Genomic DNA, 12,985 nt, shown 5'->3' on the forward strand with positions numbered 1-12,985 from the left:
ATATTTTACCCATGGACCCAAAACTCTGGCGCCAGTCATGGACTAGGGAAGGCAGCCTTCCTTTGGTGTTTAATCATTGCAGGGATGCCTCTCTGATTATTCACCCAGGTTTCAGAGGTGTCAGACCACACAGGGACGCCTGCCTTGGTCCTTCACCCTTAGCGGCAAGTCCAGCTTTTCTGGGGGAGAGGCAAGTACCCCAACCTCGTATCTCTGCACCCCAGTCCCTTATTTCTGTGCCCCAACCTCTTATATCTCTGTGCTCCGATCCCTTATTTCCATGCCCCAACCTCTTATATCTCTGCACCCTGATCCCTTATTTCTGCACCCTGACCTCGTATCTCTGCACCTTGACCCCTTTCCCACTTTTCTGGAGGGTAAGAACCCCCGAACCGCTTCCCTCCGTGTCTCTACTCTCCCTTTTCTTTAAACTTGCCTCCTTCACTATAGGCAACCTTCCACCTTCCATTCCTCCTTCTTCTCCCTTAGCCTGTGTTCTGAAAAACTTAAAACCTCTTCAACTCACACCTGACCTAAGACCTAAATGTCTTATTTTCTTCTGCAATGCCACTTGACCCCAATAAAAACGCAACAGTAGTTCCAAATAGCCAGAAAATGGCACTTTCAATTTTTTCATCCTGCAAGATCTAAATAATTCTTGTCATAAAATGGGCAAACGGTCTGGGGTGCCTGATGTCCAGGCATTCTTTTACACATTGGTCCCTCCCCAGTCTCTGTGCCCAGTGCAACTCGTCCCAAATCTTCCTTCTTTCCCTCCCGCCTGTCCCCTCAGTCCCAACCCCAAGCATCACTGAGTCTTTCTAATCTTCGTTTTCTACAGACCCATCTGACCTCTCCCCTCCTCCCCAGGCTGCTCCTCGCCAGGCTGAGCTAGGTCCCAATTCTTCCTCAGCCTCTGCTCCTCCACCCTATAATCTTTTTATCACCTCCCCTCCTCACACCCGGTCCAGTTTATAGTTTCATTCCATGAGTTGTCCTCCCCCACCTGCCCAGCAATTTCCTCTTAAAAAGTGGCTGAAGCTAAAGGCATAGTCAAGGTTAATGCTCCTTTTTCTTTATCAGACCTCTCCCAAATCAGTGAGTGTTTAGGCTCTTTCATCAAATATGAAAAACCCAGCCCAGTTCATGGCTCGTTCAGCAGCAACCCTGAGACGCTTTACAGCCCTAGACCCTAAAAAGTCAAAAGGCCGTCTTATTCTCAATATACATTTTATTACCCAATCTGCTCCCGACATTAAATAAAACTCCAAAAATTAAATTCTGGCCCTCAAACCCCACAACAGGATTTAATTAACCTCACCTTCAAGGTGTACAATAATAGAAAAAAGTTGCAATTCCTTGCCTCCACTGTGAGACAAACCCTAGCCACATCTTTAGCACACAAGAACTTCCAAACGCCTGAAGCTCAGGTTCCTCCAGAACCTCCTCCCTAAGGAGCTTGCTACAAGTGCCAGAAATCTGGCCACCAGGCCAAGGAATGCCTGCAGCCCAGGACTCCTCTTAAGCCACGTCCCATCTGTGCGGGACCCCACTGGAAATCGGACTGTTCAACTCACCTGGCAGCCAATCCCAGAGCCCCTGGAACTCTGGCCCAAGGCTCTCTGACTCCTTCCCAGATCTTCTTGGCTTAGCAGCTGAAGACTGATGCTGCCCAATCACCTCGGAAGCCCCCTAGAACATCACGGACGCCAAGCTTCGGGTAACTCTCACAGTGGAAGGTAAGTCCGTCCCCTTAGTCAATACGGAGGCTACCCACTCCACATTACCTTCTTTTCAAGGGCCTGTTTCCCTTGCCTCCATAACTGTTGTGGGTATTGATGGCCAGGCTTCAAAACCCCTGAAAACTCCCCCACTCTTGTGCCAACTTGGACAACACTCTTTTATGCACTCTTTTTTAGTTATCCCCACCTGCCCAGTTCCCTTATTAGGCCGGGATATTTTAACCTAATTATCTGCTTCCCTGACTATTCCTGTACTACAGCTGAATCTCATCACCGCCCTTCTCCCCAACCCAAAGCCTCCTTCGTGTCTTCCTCTCGTATCCCCCCACCTTAACCCACAAGTATGGGACATCTCTACTCTTTCCCTGGCAACCAATCACATACCCGTTATTCTGTTCTGGAACTCAAACATGCTTTCTTTACTATTCCTTTGCACCCGTCATCCCAGCCTCTCTTCACTTTCACTTGGACTGACCCTGACACCCACCAGGCTCAGCAAATTACCTGGGCTGTACTGCCACAAGGCTTCACAGACAGCCCCCATTACTTCAGTCAAGCCCAAATTTCATCCTCATCTGTTACCTATCTCGGCATAATTCTCATAAAAACACACGTGCTTTCCCTGCTGATCGTGTCTGATTAATCTCCCAAACCTCAATCCCTTACAAAACAACAATTCCTTTCCTTCCTAGGCATGGTTAGTGTGGTCAGAATTCTTACACAAGAGCCAGGACCGCACCCTGTAGCCTTTCTGTGCAAACAACGTGACCTTACTGCTTTAGCCTAGTCCTCCTGTCTGCATGCAGCAGCTGCTGCTGCTTTAATACTTTTAGAGGCCCTAAAAATCACAAACTATGCTCAACTCACTCTCTACAGTTCTCATAACTTCCAAAATCTACTTTCTTCCTCATACCTGATGCATATACTTTCTGCTCCCCGGCTCCTTCAGCTGTACTCACTCTTTGTTAAGTCCCACAATTACCATTGTTCCTGCCCCAGACTTCAATCCAGCCTTCCACATTATTCCTGATACCACACCTGACCCTCATGACTGTATCTCTCTGATCCACCTGACATTCCCCCATTTCCCCATATTTCCTTCTTTCCTGTTCCTCACCCTGATCACACTTGATTTATTGATGGCTGTTCCACCAGGCCTAATCGCCACACACCAGCAAAGGCAGGCTATGGTATAGTACAAGCCACTAGCCCGTCTCTTAGAACCTCTCATTTCCTTTCCATCATGGAAATCTATCCTCAAGGAAATAACTTCTCAGTGTTCCATCTGCTATTCTACTACTCCTCAGGGATTATTCAGGCCCCCTCCCTTCCCTACACATCAAGCTCGAGGATTTGCCCCCACCCAGGACTGGCAAATTAGCTTTACTCAACATGCCCTGAGTCAGATAACTAAAATACCTCTTAGTCTAGGTAGACACTTTCACTGGATAGGTACAGGCCTTTCCTACAGGGTCTCAGAAGGCCACTGCAGTCATTTCTTCCCTCTGTCAGATATAATTCCTCAGTTTAGCCTTCCCACCTCTATACAGTCTGATAACAGACCAGCCTTTATTAGTCAAATCAGCCAAGCAGTTTTTCAGGCTCTTAGTATTCAGTGAAACCTTTATATCCCTTAAGTAGAACGGACTAAAGGTCTTTTAAAAACACACCTCACCAAGCTCAGCCACCAACTTAAAAAGGACTGGACAATACTTTTACCACTTTCCCTTCTCAGAAGTCAGACCTGTCCTCAGAATGCTACAGGGTACAGCCCATTTGAGCTCCTGTATAGATGCTCCTTTTTATTAGGCCCCAGTCTCATTCCAGACACCAGACTAACTTAGACTGTGCCCCAAAAAAGCTTGTCATCCCTATTATCTTCTGTCTAGTCATACTCCTATTCACCGTTCTCCACTACTCATACATGCCCTGCTCTTGTTTACACTGCCAGGTTTACACTGTTTCTCCAAGCCATCACAGCTGATATCTCCTGGTGCTATCCCCAAACTGCCACTCTTAACTCTTGAAGTAAATAAATAATCTTTGCTGACAGGACTATGCTGAATTTCCTTAGGCACTCTCTAATTAGACGTCCTAGGTCCTCCCAATTCTTAGATCTTTAATACCTGTTTTTCTCCTTCTCTCATTCCGTTTAGTTTTTCAATTCATACAAAACCATATCCAGGCCATCACCAATAATTCTATATGACAAATGTTTCTTCTAACAGTCCCACAATATCACCCCTTACCACAAAATCTTTCTTCAGCTTAATCTCTCCCACTCTAGGTTCCCACACCGCCCCGATACTGCTCAAAGCAGCCCTGAGAAACATCGCCCATTATCTCTCCAAACCACCCCCCAAAATTTTCAGCCTCCCAACACTTTACCACTATTTCATTTTATTTTTCTTATTAATATAAGAAGACAGGAATATCAGGCCTCTGAGCCAAGCTAAGCCATCATATCCCCTGTGACCTGCAGGTACACATCCAGATGGCCGGTTCCTGCCTTAACTGATGATATTCCACCACAAAAGAAGTGAAAATGGCCTGTTCCTGCCTTAACTGATGACATTGTCTTGTGAAATTCCTTCTCCTGGCTAATCCTGGCTCAAAAGCTCCCCTACTGAGCACCTTGTGACCCCCACACTGCCCGCCAGAGAACAACCCCCCTTTGACTGTAATTTTCCTTTACCTACCCAAATCCTATAAAACGGCCCCACCCCTATCTCCCTTCACTGACTCTCTTTTTGGACTCAGCCCACCTGCACCCAGGTGAAATAAACAGCTTTATTGCTCACACAAAGCCTGTTTGGTGGTCTCTTCACACGGATGCGAGTGAAAGTCCTCACCTCCATCTACCAGAGTAGGACTAGAAAATGCCCAGGGTCAAAACAGGGCACAGAGAGGACAAAAGTGCCCATGCTGTCCTAGACAGGAGATCAAGGAGCTCTGCTGCTGCAAGGATCCTAATGCCACCCAACACTGAGGGACATGCAAGGATCCTAATGCCACCCAACACAGGGACAAACTGGTGTTGCCTGTACACAGGTCTTCTGGAAGGAAACAGCCTTTTGAGGCATAGCTGATAAATTCTGGACTGGGCCTGACAGTGTCCTACAGAAAACTGATTGCAGCACTAAGAATATCTGCAAATGCTTGGGAGTGATTTTGGTGATCATGACAGCATGCCTGGGAGAGAAATTCAAACGCAAAGCACTGGCTTTAGATGGCAGGATGGCTTTAGTGGGCGAGAAAGCCCCAAAAGGCTGCAACGGATGTAAAATGGGCCTAAGGACAGTTCAGAGGGGCCCAGCAAGACCCAGCTGGATTCACACATGCAGTTTGCAGAGCTGTGACCCCTGTGGGCACCCAAGTCCGTACACTGATATGCTTGGGAACCGATCAATGTTTTTGGTGTCAGAATGAGGAGAGGGAAGTCGTGTGTGCAGAGGGAAGTCGTGTGTGCAAAGGGAAGAAAGGAGGCTGAGCCTGAGACAACCTGGCAGCTGTCCTCCCCCTTCCTCCTTGCCCCACCCCATGCCACCCAGACCAGATTTGAGCCCTAGAAAGAAGTCAGATAAGAGCATGAGGTAGCAGTGTTAAAGAATGGGCAGCTGTGGTGGCAGGAGAGGGGGTCTCCTTCTACAGAAGGCACTGAAGGCACCTTTCTAATCATTTTACATACATGCTGTCACTTAATTTTCATGACATAACAATCGTAGGTACTACTATTATCCATATTTTACAGATATGGAAACCAAGGTACAGAGAAGGTAAGTAGTTCCCCCAAAGACACAGAGTAATAGGTGGAGCCAAGATTCCAGGAGAGATGGTCAACTCAGCTACTGAGCAATGCTGCCTCGGCCACACAGGCGACCACGCTCCCGGTACCTGGGTAACACAGGAGCCCCTCGCCCCTTTCCAACCCACTCTTCTTAGAAACTTCAGAGGATTCTTGGCACCAGTAGGACCCTGAAGGCAAGCAGCTTTCAGGATGTGGAGTGGAGCAGGATCTCACAGAGGCCTTGGGGCAGGGACTGCAGCGGTGCCTTGGCCAGGAGCATGCAGCAGACAGGGCAGGCAGGCTTGCTCCTGGTGAAAAAGTGACACCCACTCAGACACACCCACACCGCACACCTAGGGCCATATCCAAATTGATGGCCCATCAGAAATTAAGAAGCCATCCAGAGGAAAGATCTTTCCCCAGCAACAGGTACATGAGTATGTGCTATGTGTTGAACAGAAGGACCGAGCTCCCGCAAGAGGATCCAAGGAATGTGATTGGTTTAGTCCTGGCCTCACCATCTCCCTTAAAAATCTAGTCGACAAGACTCACTCATGCTCCAGGCTCTCGAAGGAGATAGTCAGAAAAAGGAGAAAGAGAAACCCCATAATAGTCTGCCTTCATTCTTCCTCCATGCCCAGACATTACCCTGACCAGTTCTCTTCTGGGCTAACCTCAATATCCATAATACCTCAAATTATGGGCATTTAAGGGAAGTAATTAACCAAGCTAACTATACCATCTCAGAAACCTATTCAAATAACCACCAACCTCACTGAGCCCCAGTGACTTAGGAATACTCTCTGGGCTACCAAGCTAGAGTTAAAAAACTGGGCACTTGGTGAAATGGGAGATGTAAAATGTGAAATGGTAGATTGCGTGCCCATTAAAAACAAGGAAGCTGGGCACGGTGGCAAGTGCCTCTAGTCCCAGCTCCTTGAGAGGCTGAGGAAGGAGAATCACTTGAGCCTAGAAGTTTGAGGCCAGCCTAAGCAACATAGTGAGATGGCTTCTCTTTGAAAAAAAAAAGGGGGGGGGAAGAAGCCAGCCAGAGCACTATTACTTCTGCTGGAGTCTGGGTTTCTCACCAGGTGTGTCCAGTCTCTTTCATTTTGGCCATCAGCAGATTATGGAGTCTCTTTTGGCAGAAGGAGCTGGTCAGAGTTGCCACCCAGGGAGAACTTAGCTCTGCCCCTCCCTCGAGATCCAGGTGAGGATGGCTTCTGAATCTTGCTGCACTTAGGAGAGAGGAGTTCCCCCAATGCAGTCTGCTTTGTGTCCGCAAAGAAAACCAGCGTATTATTATTCCTCTGTCATCCTACGAGTTGCTGAGCCTTGAAAGCTCCAACAGAGGCGGCTGCTGGAACGTGGCTGCGGGGACAGTGCCACATCTAATTGCTTCACTCGCGGCTGCCAGTTTATGGGTCCTTCGCTCTGCATTTAACACCGTAGCTGCTGATGGACTTTCACTGTTGGAAAGTGTGCCCCGGTCCTTTGCACGCTGTTTTATAACTGATGGGGGAAGATGCTCTCTCATTTGGTAAATTGTATCTGGCCTTTCCAACTCAGTGGTCATTAATGTTTGTTCTCATCCAATGAGCAGATTCAAAGAAATACAGCTCTCATTAGCTCCTGCTCAGTTAAGAAAAATGCTCATCTGCCCCCATGACTGAAACACAGCTTCCTAGCTGGAGCTGTTTGAGTTCCACAGCTGGAGAGACTGGGGAGGTCATCCAAGCCATCTCTGATGCTTCAGCCCCCAGCCCCAGCAACATCCAGACTGCAAATCCCCTCCAGCACCTCCTGCCTCACTCATTCCACACCTGCCTCCTAATGAGCGAAGACTATAATAAGTGACCCTGCTGAGTGCTTGCTGTGTACCAGGTGCTGTCCTAAATGACGTGCATGGCTTAGTTCACTCAGGTATGCTTACAAATCTACGATCTCCAGAGTCACAAGAACACTCTGGAGCAGAGTTCAAGTTCAACTCCTGACACCTATGTATGGGCTGTGTGAAGGTGGAGAAGTCACAAAGAGGAGACCCACATTTTTGTACTTAAACCAGATCCAGGTAGTAATAAGGTGAATCTCTGGGGTCAGTGCCTCTACGGACAAGTTGCCTTCACTTTGTTCTCTTTCCTCAGACTATTCCCAGGCAGCTGACTTCCACATCCTTGTGATTGGCCACCAGGAGCATGAGGGAAAAGGAGAGAATGAATCAGCCAAAATCCCGTCACTATCCTTGGAAAAAATGCCATGTGATGTTGTATTCTAAAATTTGCAAGTTGGAGCTGAAAATAATCAGTGGTAGGTGTGTTAACTGGCATGGCCTCTATGGAGGACAATTTGCTAATATGTCAAAATTTCAAATGTATATCCTCTTTGACCTGGCAATTCTACTTCTAGGAATGAATCCTAAAAAATGGGGTTGGTGGCGGAAAGTGTGTGTTCAAGGATATTTATGTCCATATTGTCTTACTAGCATAAGCCTGGAACAATCTAGATGAGGACCGACTAAATAAATTATGGTATATTTGCACAATGCAATATTACGAAGCCATAAAAAAATAAGGCAGCTTTAACTAGATTCAAGTAGAAAAATCTTCAAATATTTTAAGTGAAAAAAACAGTGTTATTGTACTTTTTTTAAGTATTTATACTCAGTTGTTTGTATATCATAGAATATCTCTAAAACAAAATCGACAATCTCATCACAGTTGCTGCCTCTGAGGAAACACTCTAGGTGGCTTGAAGTCAGGAGTGAGAGAGATACTTTCACTGTATAACTTTTTGAATCTTGAATTTATGTCATAGGAATGAACTACATATTCAAGAAACAAACCATATGTAATTAAAATATTAAAAATATTGATGTTTCAATAGATGAAATGCTTATTATTTATTTAGTTAGTTAGTTTATATTTTTAAAGGGGGAAAGGGGCCAGGCATGGTAGCTCACACCTATAATCCCAGCACATAGGGAGGCTGAGGCGGGAGGATTGCTTGAGCCCAGGAGTTCAAGTCCAGCCTGAACAACATAGAGAGACTCTCTCTCTAAAAAACTAATAAATAAATAAATAAATCCAAGCATGATGACGCAGACCTGCGGTCCCAGCTACTGGGGAGGCTGAGGAGAGAGGATCACTTGAACCCAGGGGGTTGAGTCTGCAGTGAGCAGTGATCTCACCACTGCACTCCAGCCTGGGTGACAGAGCAAGACCTATCTCTTAAAAAAAAAAAAAAAAATTAAAGGGCCAGGCACAGTGGCTCACACCTGTAATCCCAGCACTTTGGGAGGCCGAGGTAGGTAGATCACCTGAGGTCAGCAGTTTGAGACCAGCCTCACCAACATGGTGAAACCTCATCTCTACTAAAAATACAAAAAATTAGCTGGGCGTGGTGGTGCACACCTGTAATTCCAGCTATGCAGGAGGCTGAGGCAGGAGGATCGCTTGAACTCAGGAGGCAGAGGTTGCAGTGAGTTGGGATTATGCCACTGCACTCCATCTCAAAAAAAAAAAAAAAGAACCAATTGAAAATCATAAATCTGCAGAGGACAATGAAAAAAAATAATAAGGTAAATATGCAGAGAAATAAGCTGGCATTTTTAAGGGAGATGGTGAGGCCAGGACTAAACCAATCATATTCCTTGGATCCTCTTTTGGAAGCTCGGTCCTTCTGTTCAACACACAGCACATACTCATGTACCTGTTGCTGGGGAAAAGATCTTTCCATTGGATGGCTTCCTAATTTCTGATGGGCCATCAATTTGGATACTTCGGGAGCAGCTAAAGACCTGTTCTCAGGCTTCTTTGAGTACTGTTACGTCTCCTAACCAGCTTTCCCCCATGAAGCCTCTCCCCATCTGTGATAATTCATTCTATGTACCAGTTTGGCTGGGCTATGGCACCCAGATGCATGGCCAAACATCAGTCTAGTTGTTGCTGTGAAGGCAGTGTGTAGATGAGATAAACATTTGCATCAGTAGACTTTAAGGAAAGCAAACGTACCCTCCCTAATGTGGGGGGCCTCATCCAGTCAGTTGAAGGACTTAGGAGAAAAAGCCTGAGATCCTCTGAGAAAGAGGGAATTCTGCCTATGCACTGCCTTCAGACTAGGGACTGCAGCATCGACTCTTCCCTGGGTCTCCAGCCTGCTGACCTGCCCTGCAGTTGTTAGACTTGCCAGCCCCACACTTGCATAAGCCAATTCCTAAAAATAAATCTCAAGAGAGAAAGAAAGAGAGAGAGCAAGAAAGAGTGAAAGAGGGAGAAAGATGTACTGTTGATTCCATTTCTCTGAGAACCCTGACTAGTACACCTTCCAGAGGAATGGCTCCCCACCATCACTCATCCCACTTCCCACATCATACTTGGTGAAGCCTCTGCTATTCTCTTACCTACCAAAGTGCATATGTCCAGTCCTGCTGCCTAGGCTGGAAGGTCCTTGTGAGCCAGTGCTGTGTCTCCATCATCAATGCATTTCTAACATTCAACGGAGTACTTGCAAGTGCTTGATAAGGATGTGTTGTTGAATGAGGCTGCAGTTTTAGTGAGTGTGCTCCCACTGCCGAATGCTTAGGTTTGACGCATCTATAGGTTCATATATGAATCAGCACATCAGTTAGGAAGAACATGAAGGAAAAGAAGAAGAAAACAATTCTTACCATTTGTTTTCGATTTCCAGGATCCTTTGTTTTCCTTGCTGCTTCTTATACAGCTACCTGAAGACCTGTCAAAGGCAATTTACTGTTCAGAATTAATTGAGCAGGCTGCCGTAGTCAAGATGCCACAATGTTGGACTTAGCCTACACTGTATCCAAAATTAAAAGCAAGAATTCTCTTTTGAAATAAGACATATTCAAATAGAAAAAAATTATAAGAAAAACTTATCTGTGATCATCAACCTTCCTTGTACTCCAAATGTGTGCTGAATTTTAATGTCCATTTTAAAGAGGAAATTATGACCCTCAACCCCAAGATCAAAATATCATTCCTGAAAATCAGATTGAATCTTAAATTAGGAACTTCTGCAGACATCATCCACAACAGTTTTTTTAACCTTTTGTCATATTTTTGAAAGATTACAAGATGAATTCATCTTTGATTAGTCGATCTGAATCCTCAGGTGAATAAAGAACCAATTCGCTTAGTTATCTGATCAATAAGACTATTTTTAATGAGCACCCAACACCAACAATCTTGTCCCATAGGAAAACTGATTTATAAGCATGTCAAATGGAGATTTTATTTTATCCTGCCTTTAGCTGTCAACGAAAGACTTAGCGGCTCTCCCCAGGGAGCAAGGAGGCGAAACAGTAGGAGGCCTTCAGAGGTCAACCTTGAAAGCAGGAAACACTCAGCTTTGACCTGGTCTATTGAAATCAATATGGCATGGCATAGAGAAAGGAAGCAGATGGCAGAGTATACTTACATCCATATTTTTCTTTATTACAGAATTTGCATTACATTTTGTTAAAGGACAAGTGGATTCAATTGATCATGAGAGATACAAAAGGTATATGCCATGAATCATATCTTAAACGAATTTTAATCAACACTATAGTGTTTTGCAGTAGAGGCTTATTTGCAGTAGAGGCTTATTTTTCTTTGAACAAACTTATCTTTTTATTTCTATTCTTTGTTATGTAGAAAAATACAGTATAAGGCATAAAAAAGAGAGATACAACCTGTATTCCCACCGTCAGATGATGCCATCATTAACATTGTAGCATATTTGATCACAATAGTTTCTTTACGCATTTTATATCATGGTGAACTCTGCCTTTTCCACTTACACTAGAGTAAAATAATTTTCTGATATTACCTTTCTCTTCCTAATAGGAGTTCCTATTATAATCATTTTGGGAGTTTAAGCCTTTTCTAAACCCCAGAGCTCATAAGCAATGGAGCTGAGACTCCAACCCTGACCTACCTACCTCCAAAGACCATACCATTTCCACTAAGTCAAACTACCTTAAAAATACTTATTCCTTTTGGCTCAGTAAGTCACTTTTTGGGAATATATATGGAATCTGAAATGTACAAGATGAGCCTGGGACATTTTGAGATGCAAGAAAGCAAGAAGCTACTAAAGACTAAATAGGTCATGTCAAAAGGAAGCCAACTTGAAAAAGATCCCAAAATGACACAATGCGGCTACCCAAAATAATAATAATCACTCTCAGTTAAATCATTAAACATAAAAATCAATGAGTTCATAATGATACTTTTTTAAAACTTAACTTATGAGAGCACCAACTCATTGCCCTGAAAATTGATAAATACATAGAAAGAATCAAGAATGTATTCTTTCTTGTACAAATTGTAATTCAGGGCAGCCAAATACTTGATGAGGATAAGTCTTTATCGAAGAATTATGGATAACTAATGCAGAAGGAAGGACAGATTAAGAAAATTGCCATTTCAATCCCTCATGAAACCCTGGATCTGGCAGGACCATGAGTGAATGTTAAAATCACAGGTGAAAAACTTGTGGGAGAGGTTTAGAGGATGGAACACCCCGACATCACCAGGGCTGATTCCTGGCATTACCAAAAGTGGAGCAAACAGATGTCATGAGTTCATGGTATGATTCCACAAGAAGTACACGGCATCAGAAAAATTATAATCTAAAAAGCATTTTAACCTTAATCAATTTAAGGCTCAGACCTAACTATCAGTTTATAGGAAATAGAAAAAAACAGAGAAACAAGTTAAAAACATCACAGAGAAACAATTATGCAAATCTAGATGTAGATCTAAAGGATAATCTGATTCTTCTAACAAATTCAATGGCATGAAAACAATTGAAGAGTGAGGAGGAGGGACAATGTGGACTGAAATAGCGAAGAGATATTATTATTAATATTATTCGAATAGGCCAACCGTAAAAGAACAACTTTAAGGCCGGGCGCGGTGGCTCAAGCTTGTAATCCCAGCACTTTGGGAGGCCGAGGCGGGCGGATCACAAGGTCAGGAGATCGAGACCACGGTGAAACCCCGTCTCTACTAAAAATACAAAAAATTAGCCGGGCGTGGTGGCGGGCGCCTGTAGTCCCAGCTACTCGGAGAGGCTGAGGCAGGAGAATGGCGTGAACCTGGGAGGCGGAGCTTGCAGTGAGCCGAGATTGCGCCACTGCACTCCAGCCTGGGTGACAGAGCGAGACTCCGTCTCAAAAAAAAAAAAAAAAAAAAGAACAACTTTAAGACAATTAAAGACATTTGAATATGAATTGGTATTAGAATATTTTTGATATTTGTTTGATATGATAATACCTATGTGGTTTTTTTTTAAGTCTTGCTGCTTAAATGCATATAAAGATTTACGAAGAGAATAATATATCTAGTATTTGCTTCAAATATTCCAGGAAAAAAAAGTGTGCATGCGTGTGTGTGTGTGTGTGTGTGTGTGTGTGTGTTTGTATGTGGTGGGAGGGAGAGAGGAGACGGAGATG

At 44.5% G+C, this 12,985-nt stretch overlaps 1 long non-coding RNA gene across 1 annotated transcript; it reads right to left on the reverse strand.

The window, feature by feature from the left end:
* Positions 1-5,351: 5,351 nt before the first annotated feature.
* On the reverse strand, positions 5,352-12,430 carry LOC131380655 (uncharacterized). The gene is made up of 3 exons (XR_004244827.2): positions 10,196-12,430; positions 9,933-10,121; positions 5,352-5,837 (listed from the first exon to the last, which is right to left on the reverse strand). It is a non-coding gene; the product is annotated as an uncharacterized LOC131380655 (long non-coding RNA).
* Positions 12,431-12,985: the final 555 nt, after the last annotated feature.

Source organism: Hylobates moloch, unplaced genomic scaffold (genome assembly GCF_009828535.3).
Source record: "Hylobates moloch isolate HMO894 unplaced genomic scaffold, HMol_V3 SCAFFOLD_17, whole genome shotgun sequence".
Classification (NCBI taxonomy): domain Eukaryota; kingdom Metazoa; phylum Chordata; class Mammalia; order Primates; family Hylobatidae; genus Hylobates; species Hylobates moloch.